The sequence below is a fragment of the Anser cygnoides genome, chromosome 20, assembly GCF_040182565.1.
Source record: "Anser cygnoides isolate HZ-2024a breed goose chromosome 20, Taihu_goose_T2T_genome, whole genome shotgun sequence".
Lineage (NCBI taxonomy): Eukaryota > Metazoa > Chordata > Aves > Anseriformes > Anatidae > Anser > Anser cygnoides.
Window position 1 is genome coordinate 9,080,040 of NC_089892.1, and position 23,605 is coordinate 9,103,644.

The following is a 23,605-nucleotide window of genomic DNA, read 5'->3' on the forward strand; positions in this document are numbered from 1 at the left end:
TAATCTCCAGGTTAAGTTAATTAATTTTTGATGTCTCCCCAAGGCAAGCAAAAGCAGAATGAGGCTCACTGTTGATATAAATTATACCCCTTGAGGTTGTTAATGTTATGGATTCTGGAAAGACACTTATTTTCATTTGAGAGAATACACACATCACATTCAGCTGTGGTGAGATGTGCAAGGTTAAAGTTTCCAAAAAGTACTTTTTAATTAAAAAATACGCTGTCAAGATCCTCTGAATTTCCCAGTAGAGAATACTAAATAGAGTCATAGCTCTCTGACAAATGCCTGAGCATTTACATATCCCCTTTGAATTAGCAACATCCAAGGCTTGCATTGTTTTACAGAGAGTTCTTTTTTGTCAGATACTTCTTGTATTTATGGCATTTCGAAATACGTTGTAGCATGCAGAGAGCAAGTCAGGTCACAGATGGAGTGGGTATTTTCATGACCCCTTGTTTGCACCAAGCTTTCTCTTGTGCAGAAAGAACCCAGCTGGGTTTGTGCTTTCTACAGGGCAAACTCCAAAGCTTTTCCACTTGGTTGGCTTAAACGAGGGTGTTTTTTTTTGTTTTGTTTTGTTTTGCTTTTCTCCCACAGAAGTATGCAGAACTTAATTTCTAAAGACAGGTTTTTTTTCTTTTTTCTTTTCTCCAGGTAGATGCCTCTATGTTCTTAAATACTAAGCTCTTGTTAATTTATCCCTGTCCAGTAGCTGCCAACCCCCTTCAGCCCACCATTTTTATTTTTTTATTTCTTGTGTGAACACACTCAATTGTATTCTCTTAGCTTAGATTTAAGCTAATTCTTTTTTCTCTGTAGCATCACTCCCCACATGTACAGTTAAGGCCACTAACTCTATTAAGGTCAATGAGAGTCATGAGAATTAAGTCCTCATTTATGAGATGTTACTGTGGTGAAGGCAACCAGCGCAGCTACCTACACGTGGCACCGACCCAAGGTGTGCTGGGAGCTGGGTCTGTACGGGAGCTGGGCCCTGGGCTGGGAGGAAAACAAACCCTCAAACCCTCACTAGCCTGCTGCTTGTTTTGTGCCAGTGAGGACGTGCAAGCTCGACGAGAGCCAGCACTTTACACAACACTGTGAAGTGCAGGCACAACTGCAGTTTCCGGGATGCCAAAGATTTTACTGATTTTTGTTTAATGGCTGGTCTTCTCCAAAGAGGGCAACAGTGAGAGGAACTTTGTTTTTGACTTCAGAAGTCAAAGTGACCGTCATTTTTAGCGTGGCTTGTAGGTCAGAATGAGGAAAGAGGACACCTTAATCCAGCCTACAGCACTTCTTCCTGAAGAGCAGCACAACCATTTCACAGCTGCACGTCTCACCCTGTGGATGCAGGTTCCAGATACAACAGCACACAGAAGCCTGCCAGAGCCAACAACTGATATTTTCATAAATATATCAGTCCCACTTAGTAATAAAATAAGACTTTGCAATATCTGCCTGGTCAATACTGATCCTCCTCTTCCATAATGGAAATAATCCCAATCCTCTAACATCTTAGATTCCAAAGCCTTGTTAATGTCGTATTTTGTGTCAGCCTGGTTCCAAGGCGATGCTAGTCTCCCTGGTATGCTAAGACTTTAGGAAGACAACCTCTGGACTCAGGGAAAACACCTTTTATTTCCAGGATGGCAGAAACATGTCTCAGGAGTATAAAAAAATAAGACCAGTCACTCACCTCCAAAAAAAAAAAAAAACCCAGGTGGAACACTTTTTTACTTCAAGAGGGATAATTAAGGCAGCAGTGAACTTACTATCCATGGGGCTGAGAGTGCTCAGTATGCTTGTTTCATGAGAGATGTAGTAACAGTTTTGTTTGCTGAAATAAGCTAGAAAATAAAACCCGTCACTGAATTCATGGGTCTATGATAGATGAGCTGCTAGGACAGCACTGGACTCTGACACTGAAAGACTTACAAGCAGCACATCATTAACATTCAAGAGGAAGCTACTGTGGAGCTTATCAGTCCATTGCATTACAACACAGCAAGAATAGCTTTTTTTTTTTTTTTTACAGCCTAGAATTACCTGAAATAAAGGTATGTATGTCAAAAGCATTCAGTTATGGGATTATGTCACATCTTTTTTCAGAAGCACCATCAACATGTTGAGTCTACACTTATTTTCATTAATTAAAAATATCAATTGTATTATGAAGGTTAAAAAAAAACAAAACTTTTCTTGCAGGGCCAAAAGTCATGTTAACTGGAGGAACGTACACATCTTGGGAATAAAGGCTGCTTTGAACTTACTGGGAAAAAAGACAAAAGAAAAAAATTGATGATAAAGAATTAGATAAAGTGCGTGAGGAGACAGTCTAGAGGAAAAAAATGCAAGGAAATATCTCCACATAAACTTTACAGGGAGTTTAACTAGCAGAAAACATGAATCAGTTGCTTGCAAGCATAAATGAGCACAGCTCCCCTGACTTCAGAACTCCTGACATACTAGCTGGGTTTAATAAAAGAAAACGAGGTGAAAATACCTAAAAGCCTTGCTCCGCTCATGTCAGTACAATGTTTTAAATTGCCTTTTCCTTGAAGCCAGAATTTCACCTGAAAGTTTCTTGTATTTGCACTCACCAACAGAAAGCAAAAATTGGCAGCAGAATGCATGATCTGAGCATCCTATGGCCAGAGATACCTCATCTGCCGCCTCTGCACCTTTGGCAGACAAGCACATTTGCAAGTGGAGAGGGTGTGATGGAATACAGCTAGAGAGCACAACATTTTAGTCCTGGCTGAAGCTGGTACCATCGCTTGGGACTTGTTGAAGCTGTTGCCACCTAGAGCATAACGAAAGTCTTTTGCAGAGGCTGTTCAGAACGCTGCTCTAAAAAGAAGCACAGGGAGCTTTAAGGGGCACGTCTAGCAAGTGTGAGAACAGCACACAGTCATACTGCAAAAAGCCTCAGTGAAATTCATTTCAGTTGTTAAATATGTACTCAGGCTACCAGGCAGGACATTATGGCTGTCGCCATTACAGCTTTTCAGCCTGGATAGCACTAACTAATTGGATTACAGCTAGGTTAATTACAGCTGTCTGTTCATGATGCAGTTGGATCTCCCAGCTGCCATGTCACAACCGAAATTACACTGCCTCTATCACTTCCAAGCAGAAGAACGACTGAGAAAGCTTTGGCTGCAAAACTGTCACTTTCCATTGAAAATGGGCATATTATAACAGGAACTAAAAGAAAAGCACTGAACAAGAATGTAGTAAACAAGCGAGTGCACACAGTGATTCTGTCATAGCCATCTGAAGCAACTCCGATCGAGAGCTAAGCAGGGCTCACCCACTGTGCAAGAGCACAAAGACCAGAAAAAGCAGTGTGATTTTCTAAAGACACATGATGAAACATTTCCTTTTATTGACTGCCAGCTTTACTAACTCCACAAAGGCGCTTCTCTGCTAGCCTGGCTCAATCAAATGCTTCCCAGCTGAGGACAGCACCTCTCTAGACAGAAGGATCATCCAAGGCCTTATGCACAAAACGAGGTTAATATCTCCCAGAACTACCAAAAACCTAAAAATTTTACTGATTGTTTATAATACTGCAGTGAAAGGGAATGCAAAGGAAGAGGTCTGTAGGCAACTCTCCCACTTTCCATTCCTAGTGAACTTTCTCAGCCACTCAGCCTGCCTCGTTCACCTCAGAGCACTTAGCTTTAGAGGTTTTTATGATAAACATCTTATGCAGAGGCTGTTCAGGATGCTACCCCAAAAAGCGGAGCAACACCACCTATCACAACAGGCTACCGTGAGTGACCTCTCTATCAGGTTTAATTACAGACTCCAGGCTAGCACACAAAACAGCAATGAGGAACGCTCCTAACTGCAGACACCAAGTTTGGCATGTCAGGCTTTGTTACGAAATCACTTCATCTTTCTGGGCCAGGGTGGTATCCGCAGTAACTAGCTTCATTTCCAATCTGTATCCAGGGATTATTGTAGGGAATTCAAGGACAAGAAAGAAATGGAGAGACGGGGTAGAAAAAGGGGTTGGCATGTAGTTTTTTGTTAAAAGTACGTTTTGAATTCATATGGCTTTAGAAACTACAATATCAGTAGAAAAAAAAATGTCTTTAATGTTAAATTTCCCCTCAAGATTCAAGTGAGCGTTAATGCTGGCCGCTTCACTTCATTCCTTCCCCTAACTTCCAAGCTGAAATGTCAGCTCAAGCTATTTACAGTCCCTCACTTTAGACTTTCCTAAGGCACGGTCAAAGGAACATTCAAATTTCCATTCCATCAATTCAAAGAAAAACAATCCCAAACTTTGGATGTGTTGGATACAAGGATTAAAGCTGTGTACTGCTTACACGTCTCCTCGTTTTGTCTAAAACAGAGGGGTTGGTTCTACACATGATGCTGATGTGCTTAAAATCTAAGCTATAAAGTAACACTAATGGCACCAGAGACCTAAAAAGCTTATCAGGTGTTTTTCTGTAGGATATTTAACTACAATCACATCACTGCCCTCACATGACGCAGAAACATTCGTTTCTGCATAATCTTCAGCTTGCTGAAATGGTCCAAAGCAGAGTCCAAACGAGATTTAAAGGAGCGCAGACAACCAACAGTCCTTGCTTGACTGACCTCCCTCATTTTTGGACTTCTTTTGTTTAGCAGTATAGACATACCAAGAGCAAGTGTATTCACGGCACTTGTACTATTTCAGATGGTTAGTGGACCATCAGTCAGCAGCCAGCTCTTCTTGCAGAACAGCTTGTAGCCGCTGCTGGAAGATTTTTGCTGGGACTGGTTTGACTGGGATACTGCAGCAACAGAACAGTGACTTAGGCTTAGCGCTGGTACTGCCGAGTCTAGAACATGCTGTCTGCAGGTACTTCAGAACAGTGAAAATGCAAATGTAACCTGCAAGTGTAACAGGCAAGAGACTAAAAGCAAAATCAGCTGGATTTGAAGTCTTCTGCAGAGAACACTGTCTTATTTTCTTTCTTTACTTAGCTCTGGCTCCTTTTGCCGCTTTTGGGCTTCCCCACAGACTGACTGAGCAGACATCGTACCTTACTCCCTTTGCTGCTCTTTCCTGTATTTCATGGTCATTTTGTCCCACTGAGAGAGGGGAAAGAAGGGAAACCAGAAAAATCTCTTCCTCATCCTCCTCCTTATCCTCATTATCCAGGATATCCAGGATATCTTATCCAGGATAAGATATCCATGGATAAGGTGAGCCCTCCTTATCCATCCTCATCCTTAAAATCTCCTTCTCTGTTTCTCCCCTCCCCTCTGTTAGCACAAGGCTAAGTTCTCCCCAGTGAAAGAGTCAGGGACCCTCTGGGGACCTGCAAGGAGCTCTGCAGGGCTGGGAAGCAGGTGCCAGCACAACCAGGCTGTGTTGCAGGTAGAAAAATATTTAGCAAAGAGCAAGCTGACAGTGTGTACCTGGCTCGTCACTGTGCCTGGTGGAGTTTCCTCCGCATTGTTGAGATACAGAACTCCAAAGCCTAGGAAAGACAACTCAGGTTGTAATATGGACACTGCAGAGGACAGACCTTTCAGTACTACTGCAGGTCAGGTCAGCCACCAAGGAGCCTCTTCTCAGCTTCTTCTCACCCAGGACTGACGTTTGACTATAAAATTATGTTTTTCCCACCCCCTGCTGTTTCCCTCTGCCTTCACATCTGTGGTCTTATCTGGAACCACGCACTTGCACCATGCTGTGATAAAAGGTTAACATAAGTAAATGGCAAACCCACATTGCTGGCAACATCTGTTGAGTGAGTCACTCTTGCTATAGGAGCTGTTTCCTTTAAAGTGGAAAGAAAGAACATAATACAGAAATAAGGACGCAGTCATTGAACTTTCTATAAATAATTCCTCTTCATTTTCTATAACCAACTGTCTTGAACTCCTTGCTCTCTCCCTTGCCATCAAAGTTCCCAGCCCTTGGTTCTAGTAATTTGTCAATGAATTGCAAAAGGAACAGCGTGAGTCAGCCCAAGCCCAGACAAACAGTAGCCTATGGGGAACCTTCTCATACTCCAGAGGGGAAGATTTTATTCCTTGGCTTTAAAAACTCGGTGCAATTAGAACAGGAAAGGGGAAAAAACAGCTGTTCCAAACATGATGTCAATGTTTCCACTACTTCATAGGGAAACCATGTCCCCCCTCTGATTTTAAAGATGAAATACTAGTGCTTATTTTCCTGTCAGTTGTATGTGTGTGAGGAGAGGGGAGGGAAGAAGGAGGATTTGCTGGCTTTTTACCTAACTATGAATATATCAAGAGCCTGCATCAGCTGAGAAGTGGGAAGCAGCTGGAATATATCTGAAGGGAGCACAGCAGCCAAGCAAGCTCCATAATGGAAAGCTCCCTGCACTGAAGAAATCCTGAGATGGCTCAAAATTCACGGTTCTCAGGGAGCCCTTCTAACTTCCTGAAGTGTGACAGATTAGCCAAGGGTTAAAAAGAAGAAAGTGATCTAGGTGCAGAATGGCCACCTAGCTATTCAACAACAAGAATACAGCTATTTTCCATGTCTCCAGGTTTGGTAAACATAGCTGACAAAAGACTGGCTAGGATACGTGGCACATACCTGCACCAATCAAATCTGAACCCCAGTTGCACCAAAACATTGCAGCATCTTCAATCCCCCGGGGCTGCTAACACTTTGGGGGGGCACAGAAGTCAAGGCTGATGGAAGAAGCCAAAAACTGAATATGGGGGATCCAACAGGTCCACAAACATTCCAACGTCAAACTTTCGGCTTCTCAGTCTGAGGTTATTTGTCCATTTATTTCCAGGGAGAAACTGGTTATCACCTTTATGAACATTTTCCATCTTTTTTAAAATATAAACAGAGTGCAATGCTTAAATCCCCGTCTGTATCTCTTCCCTCTCGTCATGCAAAGTTTAGCAAGGAATGTGATTTTTGTTTATAGAGGTAAGGAATTAAATCCATGTCTCAGCTTGACCTTGGCTGCCCTATTCCATTAAATACCATCCCTCAGACATCAGAAACAAACCATGGAGCAGAGGTAAAGCCTCTCAAACACATCAAATTGCAATTTGTATTTAGCATTTTTGCAGTTATAAATGGCTTTCCGTCAGTCTGATATTGGGTGCCTTGCCCACTCCAGGAGTAATGCAACATATGATTCTTGGTTTATTATGCTATAAATTATGAAGTCATGGAAAACTGTCAGAGAACAAGACACACGTCCTTGCAATGTAATACTGCCTCCATAGTCATCCCTGTGGAGGCTGAGCTACAGGAAAAGATTTGGGAAGAGGGGAAAAACATCTTTCCCATCAACAGCTGGATTCAGACACTACCTGTTGCTCAAACTGCTGGCCAATTCAGCCTTCTTCTGTGGTTACATTGAAGTAACCCTGGCAAAAATAGTGCACAGGGGACTTTAAACCATTTGCTCAGAAAATTTCATCAGGCACAACATGATCCGTTGTCCTCCACTTGCTTTATATTAAGGAAAATCAAAACCAGCTTATAGCAGTATAGAATAGAATATAGAATATAGAAGTATAGACATCTTGTTCATGCTTAACACGTAGCTATCGTCATCACTCCAAAAATGTAACAGCCACATGGAGAAAGGCACAGCAACTGTGGAAAATATTTGCAGTTGTAGTCATGCACTGTCAGTAACAAAGGGAAGGATGTGTCTGTGCGGCGTGGTACTTCTACCATGCTGAGATGCCAGGGCAGTTACACGCAGGGCATAATCTGTGATTCAGTTAGCCTTCCCAGGCTAAACCTATCTGTAGGAAGAGGGCCAAGCTCAGGAGTTTCAAACTTCACGAGGGAATTTGTATCTCTCAGGAGATCAGGTCTCTGCTGGTGCCCGTAGATCACCTGCTCTCATTTATCAACAGACATCCCAGGGCACCTACTGCAGTGCCACAGAGTAAGACTGATCCCCACACATTCTGAACTCTCCTCATATAGTTTAGGGTACCTTGAATAAAGAAATTAAATACTCTAACAGGTCTGTCAGAAATAGCACTAAAAGTACAGAAGAGAGCAGGAAAAACAGGAGGACTTGCTAACACTTAACAGGAACATTGGTGCAGGGGGCAAGGGAGCTCCTCCAGGCCCTGGGGAGTACAGTGGAAGTAGTAAGAAGAGGAAAATGAAGAAACAGAAAAAGGAAGAACAGGACTTTAGATCTAGGAGAGAAGTAAAAAGGAGGCACAGGTTAGATAACAAACACTTTTGAATCCCAAATATCTAAACTTCTGGTGTTTTCACCCTTAAACAATTGAGACAAACCATATTTCATTCCCCTTTCGGCATTCACCACTCTCTCTCAAATTGTCTCCCAAACAATGGCTTTTACTACTGCTTCAAAGAGTCAAATAGGAAATTCCTGCTACAGGAAATTATTATTTTACCCCATTTTTTATGTAGAACAAATTATTTCCCCCCCCATTATTTCCACAAGATCTGGAGTTTGAAAGAACAGCTTATAAAATATAAGAACTGGGATCGCACAAAGGATAGGCATTACGATTTGGGGGGGATCTGAACACAATCGTGTGCTCTGTTCAAATCCTCTGACCCTGGAGTGGAAACTATCACGTTCCCAATTCCTAAGGACCATTCTGACTTTTTTTTTCCTCTCTAGGAAATCCGCTTTTTCATACACACATACATATGTCTGCTCGTGACAGCTGCCCCTGGTCCTCCCTCCGTTCAGTCCTCTGCGTTACATCCACAATGTTCTTGAGAGCACTGAGTCTCTGTGGCCCATTAAAAGCTGAAGTGTGCAAACAGATCTGAGGGAAGCTGTTCATGCTTGAGGACAAACATAGTCACTAGGAAAGCCCTTGTTGACCCATTAACGCCAAACCAATTCCACGCCGAAACATGTAATTAGTCCAGATATCTAATACTGGAAGCTATTTCCCTGGGAAGTTTTGAAAGCCGTAACAAAGTTAAAAAGCATGAAAAAACAAAGATGAAATGCTGTTTCACATTACTGAATTCACTGTCCTTGAGGGTGCGCACCCGAGAACGGCAACCCAGCAAGAAACAAGAAGCAGCTGAGTTCAAACAAAACTCCCATCATGTGACTTTTCACTTAACAGTGGTGATTACACAATTGTTGTTCTGTTATACAAGCAAGCGGACTCTGCTGCCTGCAAATAATCAAGTTAAACTCGTGAAGGTCCAGAGCTGTAAACATCCTCCCCATTGGGAGCCCAAAGATCTTTCTGAAAGGAGCAGCATGGATCTCGTTATACTAAAAATATCCAAAGTGATTAGATTTTGTTATGGGTAACATCTTTGCCAAATCTCCTCTACAAACCTTACTTTGTTCTTAAAGAGAAATAAGAGCCCAAGCCACCAATCTGGTAAGCATAAGATGGGCACTATGGTAAAAGCCTTTTCTGAATCAGGGCAGTTGCATTTTGCAAGGATTTGCTGCTTTAAATTGTTAGCGCCTTCACTTATCTTTTTTCTTACAAAATGAGCAAAACATACTGTCCAGTTTCAGCTGACCCTTGTAAAGGGTAGCATGAAAGGAAGCAGAGGAAGATCAGTAGTCATAAGAAACCCAGTGTTTTCATCTCCTTCGTTGTAGTCCAGAAAATTGCTCAAAGAACAAAATGGATGCTGAACTCTGCATTCGGTGAGCTAAATGCATCCGTTACATAATGGGACCTCAGCGCATTTACATCCAAATGAATTTGTAGAAAGCTGAGACACAGAAGTACAGTAGCCATTAAAGTAGAAGTATTTTGATTTCCTGGAGAAAACATGATGATTCCGACCCTGCATATAATCAAGAATCAAATAACCACAAAAAAAAAAAAATCTCCCTGTAACAGCTGGCATGAATTCAAGCGATTTTTCTTCAGAACAATACCCAAATCCTTAAACGGCCCTACTAATCCTAGTGGGAGGGAAGCACTTCCCAACCTTTACCACTACCCTGGTGTACCAAAGCAACATACTGCACACATACTGCATGCAGACCTCAGGCGGAGGTGGTATCTTACTCTGGCTTCAGTTCCCTTAACCTTATTCCTACATGTGAGATCATCTCACAGCCTTTTTGATCAGCCTTAATCTAAAATTGTGTCTCTGCGCACAGAAACTCTAATGCAGACTGCAGATGCTCTCGTAAGATGGTCCCAGCAGGCTCAGCAAAGCTCAGCTTCAACTCTGGCATTACCACAAATCAGTATTCAGCCAGCTCAAAGCAACAAGATGACCCTCACCAGGTTTTCCTTACCTCTCGTTAAAATCAGTAGCAACTGAATACCTAATAGCTTTTAGACAGCCAGCATAAAATCAAAGCATCCTGCAGGACAGCAAGAAATCGCACAGCAGCACTCTCATTCCTCAAGACTCCCTCTCCTCTAAACAGAGTGAAGTCAAAATGAAAATCCAACCTGGACCCCTTTTCCACAGAAGTCTGTCCAGAGTTTGTTAGACCCTTATTGAACTGGCCGGTGATCCTAGGTTCACTGCTGAAAGCAGAATCCAGGTTTTTGAGATTCAGGCTACCTCCTGCATGATTTGCACAGTTCCCCTAAATATACCCATAAATAGAGCTTTCAAAAATCTGCAGTGAAACTCATATAAGGGAGTGGAGTCCGGACTGACATAAATCTCAGAAAACGTGTTTGGTTCAGATGAGCCTAAAAGAGTTTAAACTCTGAGCCAAATCTGTTTAATCTGGAAATGATGCTGGAAATCTCATAAAGTCAACTTTCTTGAAAGATTTGTAGTACTTCCTTATTTTCATGCGGTCAGAAATTACTACTAAAAAAAATGTCTTTTCATGCTATTTCAGTATTTTAGCTTTATGTTTGAGCCAAAATCAGAGCTGTTTTAATTTTATTTTCAATAAGCTCTAACCAGCCTGTAAAAAGAGGGTTGCAATTAGATTTGGGTTAATATATTAAGATTTGTTCCATAACCCTGAACACAGTAGTCCTATGCTTTTTGCCCCCTTTTTTAAATAGTATTAATCAACCGTGCTTCCACTTTGCCAAAGTTTTTAATCGGTGTGGCCATGGCAGTTCCCTCTTGTCGGGCTAACACCCAGAAAGGCGTCACAGCCCCCCCAGCTTAGCAGGGGACCCCTGCTGACATGCTGCCTGCCACCATCAGCCACACCACGGCCACCTCCAAGAAGCCACCAAAGTCTGCCCGAAGCACGCATGGCCAAGAGCATCCCAGTGGCTGCTCTGCCCTCAGAGGGAACCTCTTGTTCAGCACCGAGTGCCTCATTACTCCGAAGCAAACACTGTCAGATGCAATTCTCCGGTGCCCATCGACTTCAGAAGGCCTTTTATCTGCCCCAGATGCCTGCTAATGAAAAGGGGTTGCTGCTCCTTCTGCTGAGGCCAAAAACTGAGTGGCAGCAGTGACTCTTGCCAATTCCGGATCTAACTCTAGGAAAGTTGCATTTTCCAACCCCACCAAAAGAAATGCCTGTCACATTATTCACACATGTGGTCTCTTACCATATGAGGAGGCAGGCTGTGAAAGGGAAAAGCCAATGTTAATATTTGCACAACCAACCCAGGCCAGGATCAGAACAAGTAAGACAGTATGTCCCTGAATCTTGCAGCAGAGACCGAGCAGTGAGAGTAACCTTTAGGCAGCTGAGGGGACTCCCAAGGATGATCACTCATGAGCTTTAACAGATTTTGGATCTGATTTCCGCAGCTGTGCAATATGGTGCACAGACTACACGGTAACAGTGGTGCAAGGATGCCACAGCACTACGCCGTAGGAAACAGTGAGGTGCTGGAAATACTGCAGCAGACGCATCTGACACTAGTCTTCTACCACCAGGTCCTGCTGCTCCCCTCTGTGGCCTGCTCCCTTCCTGTACCTCCTCTATACCATGGCAGTGGGGCGGGCACAGATGACACCAGACTATGTTCTCCCTTTCCTTCCCCATGGACATGCCTCCCACTCCGGTGTGGGGCAGATTTCCTGCACGCAGGCTCACAAGGAGGTGGCAGATGTGATAGGATGGAAGGGCTTTTATGACGTGGTGCCATAAAATAAAGCATCCTGCTCTCACCCCCACTGCGTGAGCATGGATCACACTCGTTCTTCTCAATTTGTATCTGTCTCTGTATCTGTCTCTCAGGGATCTTCTGCTACATAGGAATGTTCTGGCATTTGGAATTTCTCCTCATGAATAACATACTTTTATTCATAAAGGCCTATAGCAGAAGCATGGCGCCCTCCTTAACAAGGATAATCAAATATTGGAGGGAATACCTCAGAGAAATACTGAGAAAGCATCTGCGTTTCTAAGAAAATCATCAAAAGAAAACACTTTATTCAGAGAAACTCCAGGATATCCATAGGATATTCTGGGGATTACAAATAAGATTTGAAACTAGAAACAATAAAGCAATTTTCCCTCAGGCTTAGAAACAAAACTACTCCAACTTGATTTAAGAGAGGGCAAGGGCTCTAGAAGTAAATCCATGTCAGTGAACTCCAGAATGTATCAAGAGACCAAAGCTGGCAGAGAACATCATAAGATCCTACCTTTGGTGCCAAAGGAATATTCCAGTTTTGAAATACACAGCTTGGAAAAATCTGCTAGAATTTGTAAAAGATGCTTTGAAAAAAAAAAAAAACACAAAAAAAAAAAACCACCACAAACCTGTACCTTCTAGCAATATTTCCCATCCCCAAAATCTTTACTGAGCAGAAGACCATCTTACAGAGAAAAGGTATCACCCATCCCAGAGGAGTCTGGAAGGTGAATCGAGAAAAGGGTGCAAACAAGTGACTTCACACTGGGGGAGTTTGGTTTGGCAAACAAATGCTAAAAGAACATGATGGAGATGCTTCATGGTCCAGAAAGGATGAACTGGAGTAGACCACAAACAGATGTGGAAAACATGGACTAAGTAAATGAGGAAGAAGCAGAAACAAATTTTAGGAAATTCTAGGAGAGAGTTAAAAGACTTTCAGATGAAAAGACAGAGGGAAGCGGTTGGTTTCCCATTAATCCAAATCTACCATAGCATGTCATTTGGCAAATTCAGAGTGTGGACTAGGTGATCTTGGAGGTCTCTTCCAAGCTAGATGATTCTGTGATTCCGTGAAAATAACATGCTGGCATAATATTTGCAGTGGCATTCATGAGTGTGAATGTTAGGAAGGAAGAAAACTAGGTAAAAAAGGGCTGTTGGCATAAGAATATCTTGATGTAAAAGTTTAACAGCCTTGCTCACAGCTTTCATTAATAAATGGCCATAAGCAGGTCAGTAATATGATAAGGATGGAAATGAGAAGGATTTCAACCACCACAGAAATGAGGTTGTGGAACAGCCTCCTCCCAGCAGCAGCGGGACTCGGTCTTGACTTGAAACAATCCATCTTGATGCACTTACGAATGCCATTACTATGTGGTTGCCTGAGAGGCAGAGCCAAGACATGACCCTGAAAGTCCTTTCCAGCCTTTTTTCCTAGGTCCTCCAGCAGCACCGTGGCAGTCAGTCGATGTCTGTGTTCTTCTCAGCATGGGGCTGCCCCTCAGTCGTCCCAGCTCCCCCGACTGAAGCAAGGCATGTTCACCAGCTGAACAAAAAGCAAAGCCATTTCTACAGGAAATGGACCAGCCCTCCTTTCATGTTTGTACTGCAATATCTGAAGGCCTATCATCCATCAGCCAGCACCACTTTCTTTGAAGCCCTCAATAAAATGAATTTTAGCAACAGGGCGGGCCAAGTTTCAGATGTTACACTGTTTCCACAGCTAGATTTCAATTTCTTTTTCTCTAAAGGTCAGAAATAATTAGTGTCATGGTCTTGCCCATGCCCATCCCAGAAATGATCCCTAGGATGATTTGTAAAATTTGGATCAGCACTCCACTTTGGCCTCCAGCATTGCCCACGACTCTAATTGAAGCTAAGTACTTCATCAAGACCACGCACAAACATAGCTTGCTTTGCCAAGGGTTACATCCTTAGAGCCTCTTTGCCATGGTCAGGCAGATAATGTTTTCCCTTCACGGGGTAGATTCGAAATACTTGATCTGTTTTTCTCGGCGCGTTCCACTCTCATCAGGAAGTCGATGCCAGATGTTGGGTTTCAGCTCCAGGCCAGGGCCTGTAGCTCATGCATCACCACACGAACACTGGCCAGCCAAATGCCATTTCTTTACGTTGTGGCTAATTCAGTAGCTGGCTTTCTGCCACAGAGCAACAGGCAACAACTACAGTAAACTGCATCTGGAGTAGGAACCATGAGGGAGCCTACAGGAGGAGACGGTAGAAGAGCCCCCCGCCAGCTGCTCACCGGCCCTGCTCGCGGCTGGAGGCAGCTCCTCCTTTGCTAAGCCGCTGCCTAGGGCTCTGCTTCTCCAGACTAAACACCACCCACTTGTCCCAGCACAACAGTGGGGTGCACCCCATACAGTCTGGAGGACAAGGATTCAGAAACAGCGTCCTCAGAGTGGACATTAAAGGAAGATGCCTATGTGGAGTCACCCTGTTCTTTGCATACTCCCAGTGCTGCAGAGCAGAACTTGCTCTCACTAACCTCATTCATGATTAAGAGCCCAAACCATCCTATGATTCTGTGAATACTTTACAGCATTTTCTTTCTTGCTTTGAGGAACTCAGATGAAAACAACTTGGTACATCTGATTTTGTGAACACAAGCAAACGAGCAACTTCACTGCTTCTCCCCTGCAGCAGGTAGCTGCTGGCTGACTTTCCAATGCATCAGTAAGTCTCAGCTCAGGAGGATTTAAAAGCAATCAATAAAGATATTAAAAATGTTTTATACAAGATCCATCTACCATTCACGACTAACACTTTTTATGACAGAGATCACTTAACAGTTCTGCCCACAGGAGGCAGAAGCATGCAGTTTGGGCCCGAGCCCGTTCTCAGAGCGTGTCCGTCAGGCACTTCAGTCCTAAAGGCAGCCAGGCTCAGAGCTCCACAGCTCCAGCAGTCATGTTTGGAGCTAACGCTACAGCCAGGCTAACAGACAGACAAGCCTGGAGGAAGGAGGAGTACTTTTCCCTTCTCTTGGCCCCAGGGGATTTCAGACCATCTCAAGCCAATTGACATCGTGGTGGAACTTTGTCAGCAGCTCATTGACATCTGCAGGCTCACAGCTGCAGCCGCTGGAACTGCTCGTATCAGCAAAGTCCCCTTAAGGCCCAAGGTTGGATTTGCTGGATGAAGATGACCAGCATGTGATAGGATGAAGGACCTTTTCTCTTTAGTTGAACACTGTTTTTTATTTACCAGCACAAAAAAAAGATACAAGAATTTTTAGATTCTACTGCTGTTCTAAGTGTGAAGGACTGGAAAGAAAATACTCACATTTCCCCTTGGGATAAGACCATCATCTATTTCAGGAAAAAAATCAATTTTCACCAACAGATGAAGAAAATTCAAAACACTGTCTTTGCAAAAAAGAATATATAAATATTTTATAGGACTTTTTGCTGTTTAAAATGTTTTTATTATAGTAAATTCTTCTGTTTAAGACAGGGCTTGAGAGGAAACCCACATAAGAATGTTCTTCATAATATCCCACTGATTTGAAAGGATCAGATTTTCTCCCCTACAGATTTGGTACTGGTATTAATTAACATCATTTTCCAAGAAACGTTGGAAGTCGTGTGTTCCTAAAAACCTTCCAACGACAGCAAGTCCACATGCCCCTAGGCAATTCAGTGCCTCACTCTCCTTAGGACTTTTTTTTTTTTTAAATAACTATTCCTAAAAGTTCCTTTCCTGTGACTTAAGCCTTTAACTAATATTCTTATTTATACTGTACATGGAGAAAAGCAATCTTTTGCAGCTAACATATATCTGAAGAACATTATGTCTCCCTTAGAGTTCCCCCCTTCACATTTAAGGAACCATTCTTTCAGCCATACACGAAAGGTCATGGCTGTTTTTAGACTTTTGATCATTCTTGGGTTTTTTCCTCCAGGGTTCCTCCAATTGCTCTTCATCTTTCCTCAAGTGCTTTGCCATTACTGAAGTCCTGCTCTCCAGGAGGCAAGAAGCCACTGATAAAGGAGATCTGAAGACAGGGAGCAATGAGACAAATAAAACCTCAGAACAAAACTAGTAGCAGGAGGATGTTTGCTCACAGTACTTGCTACAGTACAACTTCAAAAACTCAGCATTATTAAGTAAAAGTTCAGGGTGCTTATCTTATCTGAATGTGTTTGCACATTCATAGCACTGAGTCAAAGTCTCATTAACCATGGAGACCGGCTCTATGAACTTCTAAATACTAATTGCTTTACATTCTTTGAAGTCAACAGTAGATGAGGTTTGGCTAAGTCAATCTTTTATTTTTGGAAGTCTGTGCCATTATCCCTCCCGCTGCTCCCCAGTTTTGCCAGTTTAACAATGCAGTTTGTCTTTCCTGATTTATTTTTCTTTAAAAAAAGTGGATGATGTGAGCAGGCATCACAGATTCTTTGCTATAACTGGTAAACAGGTGAGGCAGGGGCAAGAAGAGATGCACAACATAGTAAGTTGGCTGAAAATGCAATGACAAAGGGAATAGATCTAAATAAAAAGGAACATGGAACAAGCATCAGGGAAGTGATACAGCACCTGGATTTTTTTCCTCATTTGTGAGATTCAGGGAATTGGGAAAAGCTACAGGGTCAAAAACCACCACATATATATCTAAAGCCAATACCACCGGGTATCAGAGGGGAAAAAAAAAAAAAGCTAAGGGACTCCATTTTGACCTCAGCATAGGTTTCCTCTCACTACTTCTTATTTGTTTCTCTTCTGAAGAGAAACCATTCTTCCTCCAAAAAGGCACGTGAAGATTAGGCAACAAAAGGTGAAACCTTCTTAGGTGTAAGGGAATTGCAGGCATTTCACAGCAGAGCCTTACCATTTACACGAGAAAGATTGGTCAAGTTGGATGACATTACCACATGGCTACCATCCTGCTCCACATGCATGCTGGATGACAAATCCCATTACATTTAGGCAGCACATCAATCATACCAAGCTTGCGCCATGAAAGAAGAGGAAGAGGGGGCAGAAAAAAGCATTTCACATCAAGTTCTGCTTTCCGTCTGCTAAAGCCATTTGCAGAGGCATCACTCACATGCTTAGATCTGATTTTGTTTCTTTAATGCGACTGTTTAGCATAACTGACTGTCAAGTGGGATGTCTGCGTGTGTGGATACACACTCCTGAAGGAACATTATCTATAGAGGAGGATTAATGTAAACAATTATGCAGGCTCTGGTGACCCAGTGACTCACCTTACTAACCAAAGAGCCCAAACACAATCATCTCCATCAGCCTGAGTTGCATCTTCGAGCTCCCTGTGCGCGGCTCCTTATTTCTAAGTTTTCATTCACCGTTTCCAGGACGTTGATATATTGACTAGAACAGAAAGAACTGTTTTTAGTTCTTTTTCTGAGTCAGAGCAAACTTGCCTTCAATCTAGCTCACTGATTCACCTTCCCTCCTGCCACCCCCGTGTGCCTGCACCCTGGCTGACCACAGAAGTCCTTTCCAAGCTTTTCTCCCAGGCATTCTCGATGCCAGTTTTACTGGGCTCCCATTCACAGCCTCAAGCCAGGGCTAGGTCACTCACAGTGCTGTGTTTTTTCTCCCTCTGCCTCTGCTTGCTGATCAAAAAGGCCAACCCAGCTGAGGAACAGACTTTTTCCCTCCACCTTTTCAAAGTGACATGTTGCACTTCAGCTTTTTCTAAACCAGCTGAAAACTGGGTCAGGGAAACAGCCATGCTTTGCCACCCTCTCTGCGTGTCTGAGCTCAGCAGGCAGTAGTTTCATACAGCACCTTCCCTAGACACCAGGGATTTATACTATATAGCAGACAGTCAGCATACAGTGGTATTGAGCAGGGAAAAATTAGATTCACTTGTATGTGGATTATTTCATTAGATCTCACAGACTTACACGCTGATTAGGTAGTGTTTCACATCCATTTGCGCTTGCTTTTGCATAGGAACAAATAAATGGGTAGCAGGCACCAAAATGAAGCCAATTGTGTTATTTCTATGCATATTTATATCATACATTATTTTTTTCTGATTATCAGTAATGAGAGGCTGAACAATCAGAGTAATAAAGACTGGCTACTACAAAATATTTGATGAAAATACAAGGGAATTCATCAATTTCAAATGAGATGCCATTTCCCTGAAAATGAAAGCAGCAATAATTCCCACCAGAAAATAACGGCTCTCACCTCCTCCTTTTTTCTACAGTATAATCATTGCCACTTATTACTTTTTGCTACGCATTGTAGATAAGGAGAGAGCTCCATTACACTGCGTTGTTGAAACTCATAAAAAAATGCATCTTTGCACAATGAATCATTCCACTCACACAGCAGGGCAGAGGAAATCTCCCCCTGTACCCTGCCCAGGGGAGCCTGCTCAGCTCTTCCCCGCTCCCAGAGAAGACAGCAGCTCAGGCCCAAGGAGTGAGGCTAATCCAAGACCAGAGCAGCCCTGAGGCAGCAGCCGTGGGGTACAGCCCGCACCCCAGAGGAATCCCCTGCCCAAAGGAATCCCCCACTCACCCCATGGTGCAGCAACAGCGAGGCAAAGCACCGCTGTACCTGGAACACCCCACACTGTTCTCCCTGTCAGCAGCAGCATCCCGTGCAGCCCCCCACATCCTGACACAGCACAGGGAGCCTGCCCACTCCTGGGGTGCTTGCAGCAAGGGGAGCAGGGGAACGCCAGGGGAGCATGGCACTGAAATCTGGATACAGCTCAGGTGTGCCGGCTATGGTAAAGTTACCCTTTCCACGTACAGATAATAAAGTGCCACGTATCAGTGAGGAGGAGGCAGTGAAAGCCCTTGGGGGTGAGGCTTTACCCAGGTCACCCTCACATCTTGGAGTAATTTGAAAGAGGCAGGTGAAAAGACGTCCTTCAGCTGCACGTTTTGGGGAAGGAAGAGCCACTTGAAGCCATCTTTAAGACACTGAGTCAAATGGAGCCAGTGGTGGGAACTCTGCGATGGAAGCTGTAAGGACAGCAAGCCTCGTGAAGGCACCCTGGCGGACTTTCCCTTTCCTACTCCTGGATTTTGCCTTTCATCTTCAAAAATATGATTACAAGATTCTCTTTACTTCCCTCAGCAGTCTGCTGCATAGCAGATCTCTAACACATGCATAGCCACTTGAATGTGTCCCTGAGATAAAATATTTATAGCCCATATGCAGGCCATCTGTGTATGCACATGCATCTCTAACAAAGAAATCACAAGCAGAGATAAGACAGCCTTAGGTAACAGCATCTGCAGCTCGCATTGGCCCTGGGAAAAAGCCACCTAGAGATCTTAGGACTGCACATCTTATAGGTAATAAATACATCACCAGAAATTACAGACCTCATTAGAATTTACATTTCCTTGGGGAACTCCCAAGAATTTGGTTCTGGGTCTTTGCACAGCTAACAAGACCTGGCACAAGTTTCCTAACTGCACATAGATCTAGATTATTGCTCAGGAATCATCTGTTTTTCTCGGTCTGCCTTGGTTCCTTGATGCTCTTTCTTCACAAACTACATTACCCTTGAAAGCATTCTACACTGGGAGAAGTCTCCCATTTTAAATATAACTTATTTATACAGAATGTGAGTAATTAAAGCAGAAGTGGAACCCTTTAGATAAACACAAGCCAAAAACTGTTGCTATAAACATGCTTGTGGGCTTTCTGCCTGCTGGTCTCTTGAGCCAAGCTGCTTTATTTCCACACTGGGACTCTTGGAAAAAAAAAAAAAAAAAGATGTACACAAAAGATGCATATCCAACAGTCTTCGCAGGATGAACTGTGTATCCCTGTGGTATCAGTGATCCTTGGAAAGGGGCAAATTTGCTGTAATTCTTTCTGAAATGGAGAAATCATTCCCGTCTTTGTCTGCACATTTGGAAAGTCCAAATTAAACAGTTCTCCTCTTTTCCCTATTTCTTAATGCTGAATTCGTTATGTCAGAAATCTGCATTTTTATTCACTCCATGGTTGTTTGAATGCCCTGTACCCCAAAAAGAGATTCTCACTGCCTACCCGAAGTAGTAACACACATTAGATGTAACAGATCACCTTCTTAAAGTGCTTGTTTCTTCATTGAGTGTAATACATGTTAAACACTCCACTTAGGATTAATGTGAATTTTTTGTCTATCTTTCATGCCAAATAATGTAGTTCAAAGCTTAAGCATTGTACAGCACCTGTTTTGTGCTGAGGTAAGAGATACATGTAGCTTGAAGATACACAGCTAGTGTAAAACAAGTGAACATGCAATGGCATGGATGAGCAAACCTGGTATGAATTTTAAAGCTAGCTCACTGAATTGTTTAAAATACCCATGAAAATATTTTGGGCAATTAAGGTATCACAATGTTTTCGAAAATCTTTGAAAATATTTACAAATGATTGTGCTCAACTTGTTTTCCCTAGCTTCCTGTATGCTTTATGTGAACTTACAAGGTGAGTGAATGGGCTAAAATCTTATCCCGAGCAGAAAGAAAACACAGACCACCTGGAACACAAGAGCCTGTGAAACAGGATGTCCCATTTCTCATTTTTCCCAATGATAATCAAGACAACCATGTAGACAGATGGATTTTTAACAGGAACAAATCAGGTGAGGTCAGATGAGAGAGGATCTAGGAAGTACTGTAGTCTTCATTTAAAGTCCAACCAGTGAATCAAAAGGGTATTCTACAAGGTTAGAATCCAATTCCAGAGATGATCTGGAGCCAGTCTAAGTCAAAGGAGCCAGGTAGTTGCTTGCATAAAGATCTTGCCAAGACCTGGCTGAAAGTGATGTAGAGGTTACATAAAAGCAGGGTGCCCAAATCTGCAAGAAGAAAATCTATAAAGCATTTTCTTGCCTTAGAAGTTTTAACCTTTGTGCTAATGATACAAGTAGTGATCAAATGGAAACTCTGCAAAGTCTTGCTAATGTACAATTACAAAATAATGAGTGTCATAGATGGTCCACAGATGCAGCTTTGGGATGAAAACCCAATGCAAGCCTGTTTACTTCAGCTACTAGTAGTGTATACTGGGAGCTATCTCCACAGCTGAAGGTGCAGAAAGATTCCTGTCTTACTGTCCTAAACATTGTTTTTGTTAGCAATTGGTCTTGTTTATTTCCAACCCACAGTTGGTTTTGCTCACTTATTTTGAGGAATTTGTAGGAAAATCTCTTCAACCATTTTTCAGTTAGAAGAAACAACTATTGCCACATACTTTCCCCCACACAAATACCTCGTAAACAGCTGGAACTTGTAAGCACTGATCTTGGCCAGCCAATAGCTTTGTCAGGGATGTTTGGAGATACTAGACGTGGCTACAGTGAGTCAGTGTTGCATTGCCCAAGCATTAAAAATATCACAAGATTGCATTCAGTCATTAAATTGTTTGTCTTTTGGTTACTGAAAAATTAGGATGCACACATTCAAGATTTCCTCTATAGCTGTGACGCCTAGAATCAGAGAAGAGATTAGATGTCCATATACAAATACTGTGGTTCAACTGTTGGAGCTGTATGACAAAACCTCAAACATTCAATACATGACAAACCATGAGCTAGCAGTGTAGATGCAATGCAGTTGGTGGAAGAAAAAGTTAAATAGATGAACTTTAGACTGCTGTTCACTCCACATATCCCGAAATTAGACTGTATTTATCAGTTTAGTAAATAACATGTCACACCCACTCTGCCACTCAGTTCATACTTAAAACCTATGAAAGACAGACAGAAGAGACAGAAGAGTTGCAGGAAACCCTCCTGAAGGAAAGAGTGTGATCTAGGACACCTAGCTAGGGCTAGGACACATAGCAGCACCAAAAAGCATCCCTCAGCTAACAAGGTAAACACACTGTAATAATTATGCTGCCACACTTGCAGTATGGAAAGGCTTCCAGTTCAAATGACATTTTCATAATCTTTCAGACAGTTTTCTTATTATCTGAAAGTGTTTATTTCTTGCTATCTTTTGTGTCATTCATTAGTTGTTTTTTGTTGTTGTTGTTTGTTTGTTTACTCTTTTCCTTTCTAATTAATGATTGAGAAAGAAAATGCTCTCAGAGCTTAAAATTTCCATTTGCAATGATTGAGCTGGGATAAGGACTTCATCTTTGAAATTCATTGAATTTGAGAGGGACCAATAGTTAAATACAAAGACAACAATGAACTGCAGTGAATGCTGAAGTTCTTTGCCAACTCACCTTGAATTTAAGGGACACTTTTGGCCAAAGTAGTTAGGGGAAAACCTTTGAAAACATCAAAATACTTGTGTTATGTTTTCACCCTGATTTGCTTTATAAATGATTTTCTTTTCCATCTGTTCCAGTTTGGAAATAAGTATGTATATACTGACTCAAAAACAGTGCTTTAAGTCAATTTTTTTTTAATTCACAAGCTTCAATAACAAAAAGATTCAAGTCCAAGAGAATTGTTATAGAGAGATGCAAGCTGGATTTTCTTCAGCTGGTGGGAATAAAACAAAAGACTATCTACTTTCACCTTACTTTCCTTTTGAACTTTGAAAAGGAAATTAAATGATTTTTTTTTTCCTCCTTCTTTGAGTTGTGGTATCAATACAGTAAACCATTGCATCCTACCTTTCATACCTCTAATGACTCCAGTCAGATTTGTGCTCTCTTCTGGAAAGCACACACTTAAGACACTGTGACTTAAGAGCACAGAGATTCCTGTTCTTTTAAAAAAAAAAAAAAAAAAAAAAAAAAAAACAGCCTGCCCAGGAGCAGACCTCACAGGCTTCCCTTCCATCCCCAGGCCCAGGAAGAAGGCACAGCCTTTTAACAGAACTGGTCATTACAGGCAGCCCCCCAAATGTCACTCACCTGCCAGAAAGGGAAGGCAACCTTGTGTTGGCATACATTGCAGTAGATGTGCTGAGGAAGAAGATGGAGGTCACTAAGCTGTTTGTCTGAAGCAGGAGTTCCACATTTGGTCTGTAAATATTATTGGAGTAGGACTGTGAATATTTGGGGATTTCTTAGAAGTGCTGCAGCTTTCTGTGTTCCTGTCAGGGACTGCCGAGGGCCAGGGGCCTGCCCAGGCCAGGAGCAGGGATGGGATCAGCCCCAGGAGGGGAGCCAGGGCCAGGCCCACCCAGGTTGTGCCTCAGTGACAGGGCTGGGCCCAGCAGCCCTGCCCCAGGTGACAGACCAGCACCCTACAGCAGCACTGGGGCACTGCGGGCCCCAGGCTAGAAAGGGACGTGGGAGGCACATGGCAGCTGATCAGGGCTGCAAGGGCCTAGTGGTGCCCCCAGCCCCTCACGCCCCTCACAGGCACGGCCCCAACAAGGCCTGCAGAGCAATTGAATGGCCGGGGAGTGTCAGTAGCTACCGGGGGGCTGGGAGCAGCCTGCTTGATTGGCAATAATTGCAGCACATTAAACCCGTACACTTTTTCCCCTTCCTCCCTTTTGTTTTTCTTTCATAACATTCTTGTTTCTGAAACACAGCACTCCTGTAGGTGCCAGAAACAAGCACTGACTGGGAATCTAAAAATTAACTGCATTATGTTTGAACGTCTGTTACTCCATTTATGTGTAAGCTGTGGGATAGGCAGGTT

The 23,605-nt window shown here is 42.8% G+C and overlaps 1 long non-coding RNA gene across 3 annotated transcripts in view; it reads right to left on the reverse strand.

Annotated features, from left to right (window-relative positions):
• Window positions 1-22,998, reverse strand: part of LOC106037033 (uncharacterized) — a 76,806-nt gene extending 53,808 nt beyond the window's left edge. The window contains exons 1-2 of one of the 3 annotated variants that reach the window (XR_010826124.1): window positions 22,867-22,998; window positions 17,268-17,391 (exon numbers count right to left, since the gene is read on the reverse strand). This is a non-coding gene — a long non-coding RNA (uncharacterized lncRNA). Of the gene's footprint in view, window positions 1-5,433; window positions 5,955-17,267; window positions 17,392-22,866 lie in introns of those variants that run through there. The other 2 variants (XR_010826125.1, XR_007160324.2) reach the window with 2 other exon arrangements.
• Between the last annotated feature and the right edge of the window lie 607 nt (window positions 22,999-23,605).